This window comes from Centrocercus urophasianus, unplaced genomic scaffold (assembly GCF_019232065.1).
Source record: "Centrocercus urophasianus isolate 14NV4802_14NV808 unplaced genomic scaffold, USGS_Curo_1.0 seq_1, whole genome shotgun sequence".
NCBI classification, from domain to species: Eukaryota; Metazoa; Chordata; class Aves; order Galliformes; family Phasianidae; genus Centrocercus; species Centrocercus urophasianus.
The window spans coordinates 800327-814702 of record NW_024884141.1 but is presented as its reverse complement, the minus strand read 5'-3'; the positions used below and the strand labels follow the sequence as shown (position 1 = coordinate 814702).

The following is a 14376-nucleotide window of genomic DNA, read 5'->3' as shown; positions in this document are numbered from 1 at the left end:
CATGTACACACCTGCATTTTACAAAATAAGCAGAGACATCAGAATATGCAAATTTAAGCATATAGTAAAAAAACTAGTCAATCTGTTGGTCACCTGCTCAGCTATAACCAATACAAAAAATGTTATTTAGCTCACCAGAAACTTAAAGACACCATTTTCCTGGGTAAGCAAAAAAGCAATTGGTAAGATTTTGTCAAATTTTAGTCATAAGTATGCATCAGACTGGAAAAGTAATATGTTTAATAAGGCATTGATTAGATTTCCAATAAAAGTTACATTTACCCAAAATATTTTAGTGGCTTTGACGTGGGATTTGTGTATCTGATATGCACTCATTTCAAATTATTAGAACAATTTTCATTAGCTGTCCCTATATCTGCTTGCTTCTGATTGCTAGAAATGGTTTATTGCAGTTCATTTTCTGTGTCAGTACATAATTTGATGTCAGAATTAGTATTGATTTTTTTAAAATCTCTTCCCTTTCACAGTTTACAAAGTTAGTTTTGCTTGGTCACATCAGCAGAGTGAAAAATATATTTTGCTTACTGAGTTGAATATCAGCAATGCTAGAAAAACTCAACAATGGTGTTGTGTTCCAGATGATGTATTTTGAGGAATGAGTTATCCAGACAGGCAAGAAAGAGCGCTGGATTGTCAGTTTGTCTCAATTGGTGGGGGAGAGGGCAAATGGCTCCTTAGCTGAGGAATAATGCAAACCTATTTGTGCTATAGGTGCCATTGCCCTCTTTGGCTGTGGCACAGTCACACAGTGCCCTCCGGGAGACTCATTTGGGGATAGGATACTGAGCACTGTGCTATTTTCATAATATGTATTTAAAGACTAAAGACTTTTTTTAAGACTAACAAGGCTATAGACACAGCATTCACTAGGTAAATACTGAAGTCAGTGCAATTTACTACCAGTTTCTTGGAAGTAGTGTGAGCATATTAATACAAGATGAAAACAAATGACCACATTAGAATTAGCCATCAACAGGAATGCCTTAATCTCTCTCTACCCAGCACAGTATGAAAATATTTTTTCGTGACAGCGATGACTAATTTTAAGTGAACAGTTTACAGCTAAACTAGCAAAACAGCACTATTTAGCAACACTCCACTGAATCTAGTTCAGTGCACCTGGTAAAAATTTTTGCTTACACTACAAAACTATCCTTCCTTCATGTTTAAAAACAAAAAGACTCATTATAATATGGCTTTTAATCCGTAAGACCCTCATACACCTGAACATACATTTGCCTCCTTATATGTCTGGATGTAAAGCCAAAGATTCACGAAATTAAACTGGCTTAAAACTAAATTCCCTTTAAAGACAATGAGACACCGTTTGTCCAAAGATACATATTATCTACTTCTCATCACAGTGAATTGTGAAAGTAATGACACACAGTTTGCAGTCTGTCTCCTGCAAACAGGTTTCCATATTTAATCAGTAATTGTCATCCTTTGTTCCCCAGAGAGAGATAATTTGACATTCCTGGTACCTAAGCGTCCACAGGTTGCAAGCATTTAAAAACTTAAATATCACACCCAAATAAGAACTTTGCTCTTAATCCTCTCTTCACATTTCTTGCTATCGTGAGAAAATCAACCACATTCCCATGCTTACAAAAAAAAATCCCTGAGAAAAACAAAAGCAGAATGATGAACAAATAGAAAATCAGTCATCCTTATGGATCTGACCCACTTTTTTCCCAAAGTTACTTGTCTGTCTCTCTCCTCTGAATTATGTTCTGCTTTATGCTGTTAGATCTACAGATTGCCTAGACATGTTAAGGATATATACTATAATGCATATTTATGGTATTCAGTCACAATAAACAGCTGGTTTGTGTGCATGCAATGTCATTTTGTGTTCAGCAAATTCACAGAAATCCTGGAAGGATGACAAGGTTTCACTGTGCTTAAGACTGTTGGTCAAAAGCAACGTTTAGGAAATCATCTTTCAAGTAAGAATATGTATTTTTTTTCAATCAGGAATTGACATGTGAGCTTTGTTTGGCCCTTATTTAAGGCTGGCAGTTCAGCTAATATAAGCTGTCACATCTTAGCCCATGGTTTACATTTCCATTTAACTCTTTATTTGCTCTCAGATTCTCAGAGCTGTAAGCGAAATGCTTACTGTGGTTGAAAGTTTCTGTGATATAGGCTTGTTATAAGGATGTATGACAAGCTCAAGATAAGTGTTTCAGGCATCACATTAGAAGAGTTACATTAGTTAAGTTCTAATAGGATCAAACCTTTAATCATTTAATTTGCCAATTTCAAATGCAAAAAAAAAAAAAAATGGTTATTGGAAAAATTCCAGGTTGTGGTGTCACAGTTTTCAAAACAGATACTTCTGCTGCCTTCCGTTCTTTCTTTCTCATTTTTAATTTGAGTTAAATCCCTTCTAAGCATCATAATGACAAAAAGAAAGTTAATCAGCAAAGGGCTCTAGGTTATTGATCCTTTCAATAAGGATCAAGAAAGACAATAGAGGACTGAAGGAAGGCCAATTAACCTCTTCCAGTAGAGTAAATATATGAAACTAATAAATTCTTTTATTAGCGAAAAGATTTCTGTTAATTTTTCTTACAATAACACTTAAATTCTAGGCACTCAAAGGAATGAGACAGTCTAACTTAAGAATGATTGTGAAGGACAAGCTCTGGAGGTACACATCTCAATCCATTTCTTTGTTCTGAGGAGACAAAGGGAGAAAGAAAATGAAAAAGGGAAGGGAACGGAAAAGAAGAGAAGGGAAGGAAAGGGAAAAGGAAAGAGGAGATAAGAGTCCCTTAAAACTCAAAGGACTCTGAACATATTGTAGTAGCCCATTTTACTACATAGGGATCGTCTGAAAGTCCCACTAAAATGAAAAAATTATGACAAGGACATGAGTTATAACATACTGTGAAAATGAGGAATTAGATTTGCTTTGGCTTCTTCAACCTTCTGAAACTGAATAAGTATACACACTTGTTTGGATTATTGTTTGGGAGGATATTTAATCCAGGTTAGAAGGCAATTGTCTTATAAGATTTAAAAATTCATAAACAGCAGAAATAGTAAAAATAGTCAGTGTGGTGATTTTTGAAAAATTATTTACATGAACCTGTTGACTCCATACTTGCAGAGCCTACTACTTATCCTGAGAAATTCATATATAATAAGCAAAAAGGCCAACAAAATGAATTGCATCATATGATGACAGATCTACATGGAGAGTAAGCTACACAGCACATGCAACTCTAGCCCATTGAGAATTTCTGCTGTGCCTACCAACCTAAAGAGTAAGCTGGGATAGAATCTATGTTTCACTCTGTTTTTTTTTTTTTTATACTCTTGTGCTATATTACTAATTTTTAATTTCTAATTACTAATTTACTAATACTAATTTCTGGGACTGAAATGGCAGTATGTTTATGAACAATATCTCAATGTCAACTAAGTTCTATTTTAATATACTTTAAAACATTAATTCTGATGCCATGGATCTCAAATAACACATCTGCATAGACACTGTGTTTATACACAGCCACGATATGAAGTCCACTTTCCCTAGTTTATTAAAATTTTTATAATAAAAATTTTTACTAGACAGTATAATGCTTGACTTTCAAACATATTTTCCATGAATTTGCTGGTGTCATCTGCTCTAAGACAGTAACGAAACTCAGACCACCTTTTTCTCTAGTGATTTTCCCATATTAAAGAATGAAAGCTAATTTGTGTTTTAGATGTGGTTCAGTCTCAGCATTGCTGCAGATTATTATTGCATTTCTATATCATACAGTCAAAATAGAATTAAGAAAGCAAGAGGAAAGGAATTTTAACCAGTTAATGTTACATATCTTCTACAGCATACACCTTTTCCATAGCCTATTTATTAACAGCTTCTAATTCTTCATTCCCATTATTTTTCATCGGTGTCTAGTCTAGTTTCACCATTCCCCATACTACATCTCTCCACACAACCTTTTAACGTATGTTCTCTAATTTGCCATCAATATCTCCTTTCCCTTCTTCTTGAATATAGCCACTGCTACTTACCCTCATCTCAGCTCATCCTCTTTACCAACAGATGTACAAACCTTGAAATAATGCTAGGAGTATCTTTAGAAAGCTAAAATAAGAAGAGCACTTTTACTTGTTAAAATCAATTACTCATTCAAAAGCTACCTCTCTCCCGGAAGTCTAAGGAGGCAAGCACTGACATTCATAGAAAAATGCTGGAATTTGATCACCAATTATCTAATTTAAACTGTTGAATTACTTGGAATAATGGCATCAAACAGCAGACACTGAAAAGATTAAGAAAATATCTTGACTCAGAACTCAGGCAGCCATGCAGTCATTTCAAGAGTCATGTGAAGGGTTTTATTCTCCGTAAACATAGGTAAAATTTCTGCCTGCTGATAGCAGACTCCAATCATCTCCAAATTACAGTTCTCCTTTCCTTACTAGGGAAGAATGAGTAGGATTTAGCTACTTCTAAAAGATCTAGCTTTTCCCCTTCATTATTGCTGGAAATTGCCAAGTGAAAGCTCTGTTAATTCATCTGTAAAATAAACGAAGAATAGATACTGCCAGAAGAGTCAGGATGAGAACCTAGGAAATGCGTGGCCAGCATTTAACCACCAAGTTTTAGTCCGATCTCCAACCCATGGAGTAAGGAACACAGTCTACATCATCAAATGGAAAGAACATTTTTCCCCAAAAACATCTTAACATATTCTTCAGAATATACCGGGAAAAGGTCTTATCCTTTTTGTCCTCAAGCATCTGGTACACTAAAATAATGTGAAAAATGCCCTCATTGCTTATTCCATATGCATATTTGAACATCCTAAGTAAACACCTACTCCTTTTGTATCTGTTACAATGGCTCTGAGCATTCCCAAAAAACTGGACCCTGTGCAACTTCAGTTTTCCACCAGGTCACCAGGAATGGCAGTTAATATCTGGCTGTGGAACACCCCACAAATCTCCTCCTTTATCCTCTTTCTTTGGTGTAGAAATTAATTTAGAATTGTCAGCCAAGGATTGCCTATCTTCATTGTAGATGCAGATTATTTCAGAGTAGATCATTTATCTCTGTTGTTTATTTCAATCCTGAAAATGCATTTCATTACATGAATAATACTGGAAAGCTACACTATCAATTACATCACTATGATATAAAAAGTTTGTAACATGTTTCTGTCAACAAGGACTTGGCAGAATCGGGGTAAGAAAAGACAAAAATAAAGTGAAGTGGCCAACAGCTTCAAAGTTCCCAGGAAAAAAAGAAAGAAAAAAAAAGCTTAATACTGTAAAACTGAAAATGAAACGAAAGTAAAAGCTGCACTAAATATTAAGAATGACAGAAGTGTGGGTGAGAAACAGGGGTCCTTAGCACTGGGATTTTTAAATTTGGTCAGTTCTTAATCTATAATTTCACCCTTCAAAGACAGTCCATAATTAATTTCAGTGAAAATCACAGAATCATAGAATTACAGAATATCAATTTGGGCTTTGAGTAACTGATAAAATGTAGTCCAGCTTCTGCTTGAAGCAGCGCTAACTTCAAAGCTAACACAAGTGGCTCAGGACCTCTTCCTTCATTATTTAAAAGTCTTCAAAAGGTGCTTTGAAAATCTGGAATCTAGAAGTTCAGTGGAACTTAAGTTGAATGAGAATTTAAGCTAAGAAAGACAACTCTTTTGATGAAACTTCTAAGAAAAATTGAAGTATCTGATCACTAAAAATTTGTTCATTGAAAACAAATGGACATTTGTGAAAGGGTAGAGGTCTTCAGAGGTTACTAGACGGGGCAGAAACTCCCCAGATATGGAACAAGAAGAAAGAAGGAGTTATGCTTGTATCTATAAGGCTGTAAATATAAAACTTTGAGATGTTTTGTCAGTCAGAACAAAACCCACAATTTTCAGATTCCTGCAGCCAAAGTGATCTATACCTGCTGTTTCACTAGAATACAAAGCAGTGTGTGTGGAGGAATATCTAAGTCAACTCATTCAATGCTAAAACCTTCAGCATTACTGAAAGGTTACATAATAATGAAGCTACACATACTCTCTCACTCAACAATATGCTCTGCCTTGGATGTAAACAAGTGGTAGCAAAAGTATCGTTTTCTCAATTCTATGGTTTTTCTGTCTTTGAAATAGACTTTTGAGGAATTTCTTATTTAATCCTGGAATTGAAAGAAAAGGCTCACATTCAGGATGTTGAATGTGAAAATGTGTCTTCATTGCATGTGCTTTACAGAATTCAACAGTTTCTTGATGTCAAAATCTTCTAAAGTCTTCAGCTACCAGTTTAACAAACCTCAATCATTCCCCATTAGTAATAAAATTGATAACAATGATTTCTGTAAGCAAGAGCAATATCTTTGTCACCCAGATAATGGTAGTGTTGTTTGTTTGTTTTACTGAGAGTTTGGTTGCAAATGGTGTTACAGAACAAAGTCTTCCACAGCAGAAGTTGAGTTCAGTTCACTCTTTTATTTAGAGCTATTTCTTTTCATCCTGTAAAATTCTGCATATCTTACTAATTCTTATATGTTTTTATTCACAGAATAAAGATTCTGAAAAAAAAAAAATGGTACTAATATAATCTAACTTCAAGTAAAACTTTAAAGCATGCATTCTTTTTACAGAGGCACATGCACTTGGTGTTAAATCATTGAGAAACTGTGCATTCCTCTATTATGCCAGAAAAAAGAAAAAAAAAGGTTTTTCCTTGAAACAGAACTGTGCTGTAATGATTACATTTTATCATGATTACTTTTGCTCTGGGAAATATTTTTCCAAATACGATATGAAAAGAATTCCATTTGTAGCAATAAAGCTCCTATAAACAGTTTATAAAAACAATCAAAAAGCCTTGGGCTATTTACAGAAAGAGCATATATTACCAATAAAATTAACGAATCTGTTTTTGCAGCTCCTATTTCACATCATTCTTTCTTCTTTTCTGAATTGCTGAATGTTTGCAAGGATGAAGCAAAGAGAAAAATACTTTCCATCCATCAGGTGGAGATTGAATAAATTAAAAAATTAAATTGGGTAGTTACTGAGGCAGCCAGAATCAATATAACGTAAAGGCACAAAGGAGTATACTTTAAGTTATAACATACTTCTTTTTCAGAAGGATTTTCCAATTGAATAGTTACTTTACCTTAAGCTACACATCGAATAATGACTAATTTCTGAACTTAAGAGAATTACATCAGTCATTACCAATGGTAAGTGATACTACAAATTTCCAAATTTCATAAACAACATTTTGAAATATTGAATCAGGATGCTGTCTCAAGAGGCAATAAAAGTACTAACATATGTTTATTAAAGAAAATTATTTGATTTTTAAAAGTTCTGAAAAACAGAGAATTCAGATAGACTCCAGGCTCCTGAAGTTTTCAGAAGCTGTTACTGAACTTCTTACTACTGTGTAATGATGGCTTTATGCAATAATGAAAAGATTGTCTAATAAATTGTGAAGTTATTAAGATTGCTGTGGAAGTTATTATAATTAATAATATTAATTTATATATTTATTTATTCCTTAACCCAGGAAACTTGGATCTGTTCTTCAGTGTTGAGAACTAATTTTAGTTGTCATGATGGAGCTTATCCAACATAACTTCATACCTCAGTAATCAAGAAATCCCAGATGTTTTAATGATGGAAGTGTGCTTTAGCTCCATCCAAAGTAAACTGATATTAAAAAAATAAAGTCTAGCATAGTGAGTTTATCATTAGGGAGAAAACATCAAGGAAGTATAGCATATTTGGGTATTATTAGTTTAGCACATAACCTTCCATAGGAAAGAATGGGAATGCAGGGTGTTTATTTAAAGTTTGGTGACTCTAAAGTTTCACTGGCTATGGATGAGAAATAAATTTCCTCTTCCTTTAAAAGGTTTAATTTTTACACTGATGTAAGCCATCTTTCATCCAAGCTGCCAAAATATATCCAACTTTTTCCATGAGGCCGTTGGTATAGGGGTCAGAGCACTCATGAATGGACATCATTTCCTTTGTGAGGAAATATGAAATTTATTCAATGTTGTAGTGTGGCTAGAAGTTATTTCAGAAACCAGGGTTAGTAGACGGTCATAACCACACATCTGTTCCACAAGAGGCCATGGGAATTTAAGCTGACAGTAATACATTAATTCTGGCTTTGTTTCTCAAAAAATGCAGGAAGTGCCATCATCAACAACATAGCCAACATAGGTACCTCTTTGGCCAGACATAATTTACAGAATTTTATACAGATTATGAGCCATTGTCTCACAAAACATTTCTGTTTGAGCTACCAAACTCAGAGGCAAATCTCTGTTAACATGATTTAAAATACCTGAACTAAAGCCCCCTAATTTTTAAAGTTTATATAGTGGAAATGACAATTGACTCAGCACCATAGAATACAATTATAATTAACAGGATTTTTTTCTGAAAAATTGATGTATTGCCTTGGGGAAAAATGTAGGTCACAGCATCAATTAAAAGCAGAACAACCTCTTCATTGCCTACATAACATTTAACTCCAAATAAATTGGTTGCTGTAAATTAAACCCACACTGCATGGCATGGTGGAATGGTATCACAGGAATGGAAAACATCGAGAATAGCTACTGCAAAGAACTATTTCAAGATACAGCATTTACTTTATTCAAATAATATGGGGGAAAAAAAGAAAAAAAAAGGAGAAAATACTGATATTAACAACACTTCTTCTCAGTTGTTTTTTGAGAAAAACTATTAACTGCATATTCAACTTTCTTTAACATTGGCAGGATGCTAATATTAGGCCTCGACAGGAAATTATGCGAGAATTACTTAATTGAGGATTAAAAACAGCAGTTACCTTTGCTTCTGACTGCAAAGATGTAAGATTACTTCAGACTCAAGGGTTCACCTATAGTAACTGGAAGATCCAATGAACAATCTTGCATGTTAGAAAGTGGAATACAGGAATAAATCATTTCAGATGAAGTATGAGTCTCTGCAGGGGCTGCCACTCAGAATTTATTTAAAATGCTTTTCTAACAGTACTTGAAATATTAGTGATAACTGTTAATGGAAGCCACTAAAAAATTTAAAGACTTTTAGTTCGAAAGAGTTGCCAACAAATAGCATTGCATTTTTAGTAACACTAACTTCCTGTTCCAGAACAACAATTTTCAATAGTAACTAAGCCAGAAGAAAGCTCTAATAATAAAATCTTTACCCATCTTTTTTAGTGTTTGTTCATCTAGAAATTTAGAATATTTCATCTAGAAAGTTATGTAATTTGAAGTTTAATCATTTATTTCAAATGGAGCAAATGTTTCTGCTGAGATTGTGAGGTTGAAAAATCAACTGCATGGTGGTGAGCCAGGCTGCCTGAGTAAGATCTGACAAAGTCTTTCAGAGAAAACACAAAGGAGCAGCAACTGAGACAATGGGAGGGAGGGCTAATAAATTGATAAAGCATACCTCCAAATTCTCTACTGCTCATGTGTAATCATGAATAATAAAAAGGTACTGCAGGCAAAATTAGATGTGATACCCATGTAATGTTTTCAGCACAAAAGTTCTTACCAAGAAATTAGTTTATAATTCTGTAGTAATATAGGAAATTTCTGAAAAAATAGCAGAGGAAGTATCTAAACAGTTATGGTAATATATATGACCCTGAATATACAAAGGGAGTGGATCTATATATCAGAAAATTCCACTTGAATACAGGTAGCTTTTGAGATGAAAACTATGCCACTGTTATTATTTTCAAATTACAGTAAGGATTATAAGAGCCCAGTTGTTCTTTCCACAGATTAAATGTTAAGATCGTTGACAGAATGTTAGTTTCTGTTTTGCCCTATACCCATTGCTACATCTTGATGTCAGTGTTAAGGACTGGGATTCCAATGTACGAATCAAATGCAGAAGTAAAATTGAAGTGGCTAAGCTTCAAAGATCTTAGAACCTGAGGCTAAATCAAGCGACAACAGAAAGAGATGGACCCCAAATAAACCAATTTTCAACAGTTCTCCCTAGGACTAGGCTAACGGCTTAGACTTCTAATTATCTAGCTATTTAATTGTTTTAAATGTTAAGTCGAAGACAGATTTGCTGAACACAAGCCATGAAAATGTGTGGGTTTTGTTTGTTTGTTTTTTAATTTCACAATTGAGCAATATACCTTTCCATCCTTGCATGGCTGCAGATTAAAGTCACTTTCTCTGACTGAATGACAGAGAACAATTAGGCCAAATTTATTCTTTGTGGTACTTCAAAGAAGGTAGCTTATGTTCAATGCAAGTCAAAGCAAAGAATCAGAAAATTATTGCTAAAATGAGATATTTAGGAACAGGGAGGGTAAATCAAATTCAATTTTAATTACTCTAGAGGTTGAATGGTCTACTATAGACTTGGTTTCCTCTTACCTCTAAATGTGCTTGACTGTTATTCTGTGAGAAAACATCATTCACTGCTCTGATAGTATGTGTAACAGTCTACAATCATTAATGTTCTATGTAAAACAGAAAAATTCTAATAGCTGTTCAGGAAATATGATGTTTGGGTTTTTGTGGTTTTTTTTTTTTTTTGTCTCAAAGCAATTTTCGATCTCCCTTTTACAGATAGGAAAACAAAGGCAAAGAGAATGAAGAAAGCTGACCCAAATGACTCAAGACTAGCTGCAAAGACAGAAAATGAAACAACGTATCTTAAGTTCAGAATCTCATTTTATAGACCAACTGATCTACAATTAGTTGTACAAAACATCAGAGAGATGTAGATAGCAGTCACACAATACTGAAAAAACATCAAACCCTCTCAAACAGATCTTATGGTTTTAATCAACATTTACCACGTCTAGATTATAAATCAATACAGGAAAATTACTCCAGGTATCAGTGACCTAGGCAGGATTTAGCCTTCATTGTCATCTAGGCCAGGATATACTGAGGTATCTATATATCTCGTGTATTGGAAGGGAAAAACAGAAAGGGAAAGGAAAAAGAGAAAGGGAAAGGGAACATTTCCAAGAAAAGAGCAATCAGGTGAACCTAAGGATTTTCTAAGATATTTGGATATTTTTTTCCCGTGGAACAGTAATAATAGAAGTATGGACTGCAGGCATCATTTTGTTTTATTTTTATTATTTATTTAATTCATTGTTTTTGTGAGATGCCTATTCAGGTAAGAGGCCAACAGAACTGATTTCTACTAGCTACAGGTAGCATCCAATTGATTCAAGTTTGCATTGAGCTGCAGATACTCATACAGAGCTCATACTCATGCAGAGCTCATACTGAACTAAATGAAAAATTAGAAAAGCATTGCTAGCCTGCCTCCATTCATCCACAGGAAGGAAGGTAAATGAAAGTCAATGCTCTCATTAGACCTTGTAATACAGTTCCACATATCTTCATTTAAGCTGGTAGCTGGGGAAGAAAGTGACAGACTGCCTTAGACTAGGTGAATCTCACTCAGCCCTATCATCTAATCCCACATTCCTTCACTGAAGAAGATTTTGCTGAGTCTGCTGGACCAGAGATCAGGTGCCTAAAAGATTCAGAATTCAAAACAGAGAGTATCACTGTATCACTGAGTTTAGCTTAATGTACCACAGCTCATAAGTCTGACAAAAGTATCTTAAATAAGAGTGCATATCTATTTCAGAAACACAGCGAGATGGAAATTTACAACTTCCTGCCATAATTTGTCCTGCATCCTCACTGCTGAAAAGTCCTGTCCAGCATTTGTTTGGCTTCACTATTGTATGTATTCTGCTTTCCTTTGCTGCGTTGAAGAATCCCCTTGTTCCCAGTCTCCCCACAGAAATACACTGTCATTATGAGAGAGAGAGAGAGAGAGAAACGTCTCTCTCTGGAGGAATTTTTCTCTGTTCTAGTCTATATTCTCTCTCTGAAAATATATATTCAGTAACTTTTAAAGGTATGGACCCTAGAATTTGGCACAACAATATGAAACAAGACTCTTGTTTTATATACAACTATAATCTTATCCTTATTCTTCCCTTAATCATCTAACATTAAAAGATCATTGCTTAAACCTTTGCTGAGCTGCCCGTTCTTTAGTCTGAAACCACCTCACAGTCATCTATTTCCAGGTTAGGGGTTCCCTCTCTGTTTGTGTGGATGACATTTCTTCCCTCTGCCTGTGTAATCCTTCTCTTCCAGGTAATAAACACTTTGTTTGAATAGATTCTGCTGACCAGGCCAGACTGTAACTGGACTGCTCCATCTGACTTCTCCCTTCTCTTCTATTTTTTAAATCTTTGCATGATCTGCAAATCTTGCCATTCATGAATTTGTGCCACCTTCCAAGTCAGTTCAGCTAACATTGAAACATGTCGTCTACAGCCAATTCTAAATCATGGAAACTATCTCTCAGTATTTCCATGAAAGGGCCGTTTATCATGTACTGGTACTTTTCTATGTCAGCTAATCAGTCCTTAATGAGTATAACTTTGATAAAGTATACTGTTATTTATTAAAATAAGATACAGTGTAATATTAAATCAAATGCCTTACTAAAACCTTTACAACATTTAGGGACATTCATCTAACAAATTCACAGTCTGAAATGAAGTTTATCTGATATAATTGCTTTGCTTTAAACCTATGCTGAATATCATCAACTTATTCTAACCATAAATTTATTATTATGCTTGCTTTTTCAGCTAAACATTCCTTAATCATGCCAATATTTTTTCCCAGAGATGACTTCTAGCTAACCTGCTCTGCAGATTTATTTTTTTTTTAAATAAAAATAAATAGCACAATACTGACACTCTAGAATTTCAAAAATATTCCACATATCTCTTCAGCTTAATTTTTTTATGGCTCTTAGGCGAAAGTTAACAAGTAATGAGCTTTCTAATTTACTTATTTTATCACCAGCAGATGTTGTTTAACATGCTTTTAAAGATTCAGTGCTGTTTGCATAGTAGGGACACTGGATCTCCTACTACCATATGGGCTTGTTAAGGAGCAAACAGCACTTGCCTCCTACTGTGTGCCACTCAGTATTGAAGAGCTTTTTGTTCATCTTTGTGTGAATAAATGACATGATTAATTAAAGAGTGACTGACTAGCTTCATTTTTTTTCTTTGAAGGTGTTAAAAAAGCAGTAAGAATTAGTTATGTGCATCCAAAATATACCAAGAAATAAATTTCATTAGGCCATTTTCAAAATCATAGTAGGCAGAAACAGAGTGTTAAGATACAGACGGTAAGAATTCTTATTCATTACATTTAACACTGAATTCAACCTTAAGTTACCCATATTTTTTCCCCTATTATTCTTGAAAATTACTTAAACATCATTAGCCATTATAAATTGATGTCCACCTGGCAGAGTGCTCTGCAAGGGTCACTTAGAATGATCATCTGTCTATTTATCCCTGTGTCTTGCTAACTCTGAAATCAAAAGATAGCAATTTGGACATCAGCAACATATCAGTGTAGACTACATTTACCAGAAATATCCCATTAGTGTGCATTATCCTGAAATCTTAACGTGTCTCCTTTTCCTCCTGAGATTCCAAAGGACCCAGCTGGCAAGAAACCAAAATATCAAGTTTCTCCCATGTCTATTACGATAATAGCAGGAGGTCATACACTGAAAGCTGAGAACACAAATGCAGCATAAAGCAAATCGAATATTTTGATAACAGAAATGTATGGAGGTTTGTATCCTCATGCAATAGAGTCGTCTTTTTTTTTTTTTTTTTTGAATTGGAGTTTTTTTATTGTAATAATTTCAATGATAACTCCTTTACTAGAAAGGCTGTTTGATAAAAAGAAATATCTTCATCAGTGCTGCTGTCTGTCAGGTTTCTCAAGTCCATGACAGCTTTAGCATTCAACATAAATACGCTTAATTTTCCTTTCCCAGGAAAGCCTGCCTACTACACTCATAAACTGATGGTATCACTTCAAGGCGAATAGAGAATAAATAAATTTCGAAAAGATAAAACTTGAAATTTTCCTCACCACAGAAGATATGTAAAATCTAGGCATTTATACCTGTTATTTGACTGCAAAGAATTTGTAGGCAATGGAGAGAATTCTAGACAATGGAAAGAGACAATCATTTTTAGGACACAATCCACCTCAATCTATAGGAGACACCCAAAGCCAGTATGAAATGCGATCAGGAAGAGTCATTTAATATCATGGCAATATTGTTGACTTGGTCAGATGTCAAAAGCCAGGTGAGGCTAAATTGTTTTTCTTAAAAGAGCAAATTATTTTCAGTTTAATCACTGAGTAGTGAGTAATCACGGGTAGCTGAGGCAAAATTTTTGTGCCTCAGAATCTTGTCAATTATTGAGGTGTTCAACAAAGAA

General features: G+C 34.4%; 1 protein-coding gene across 1 annotated transcript in view; it reads right to left on the bottom strand.

The window, feature by feature from the left end:
- Positions 1–14376, bottom strand: part of DLG2 (discs large MAGUK scaffold protein 2) — a 730880-nt gene that overhangs the window by 583526 nt on the left and 132978 nt on the right. The gene's annotated exons all lie outside the window — the stretch shown is intronic.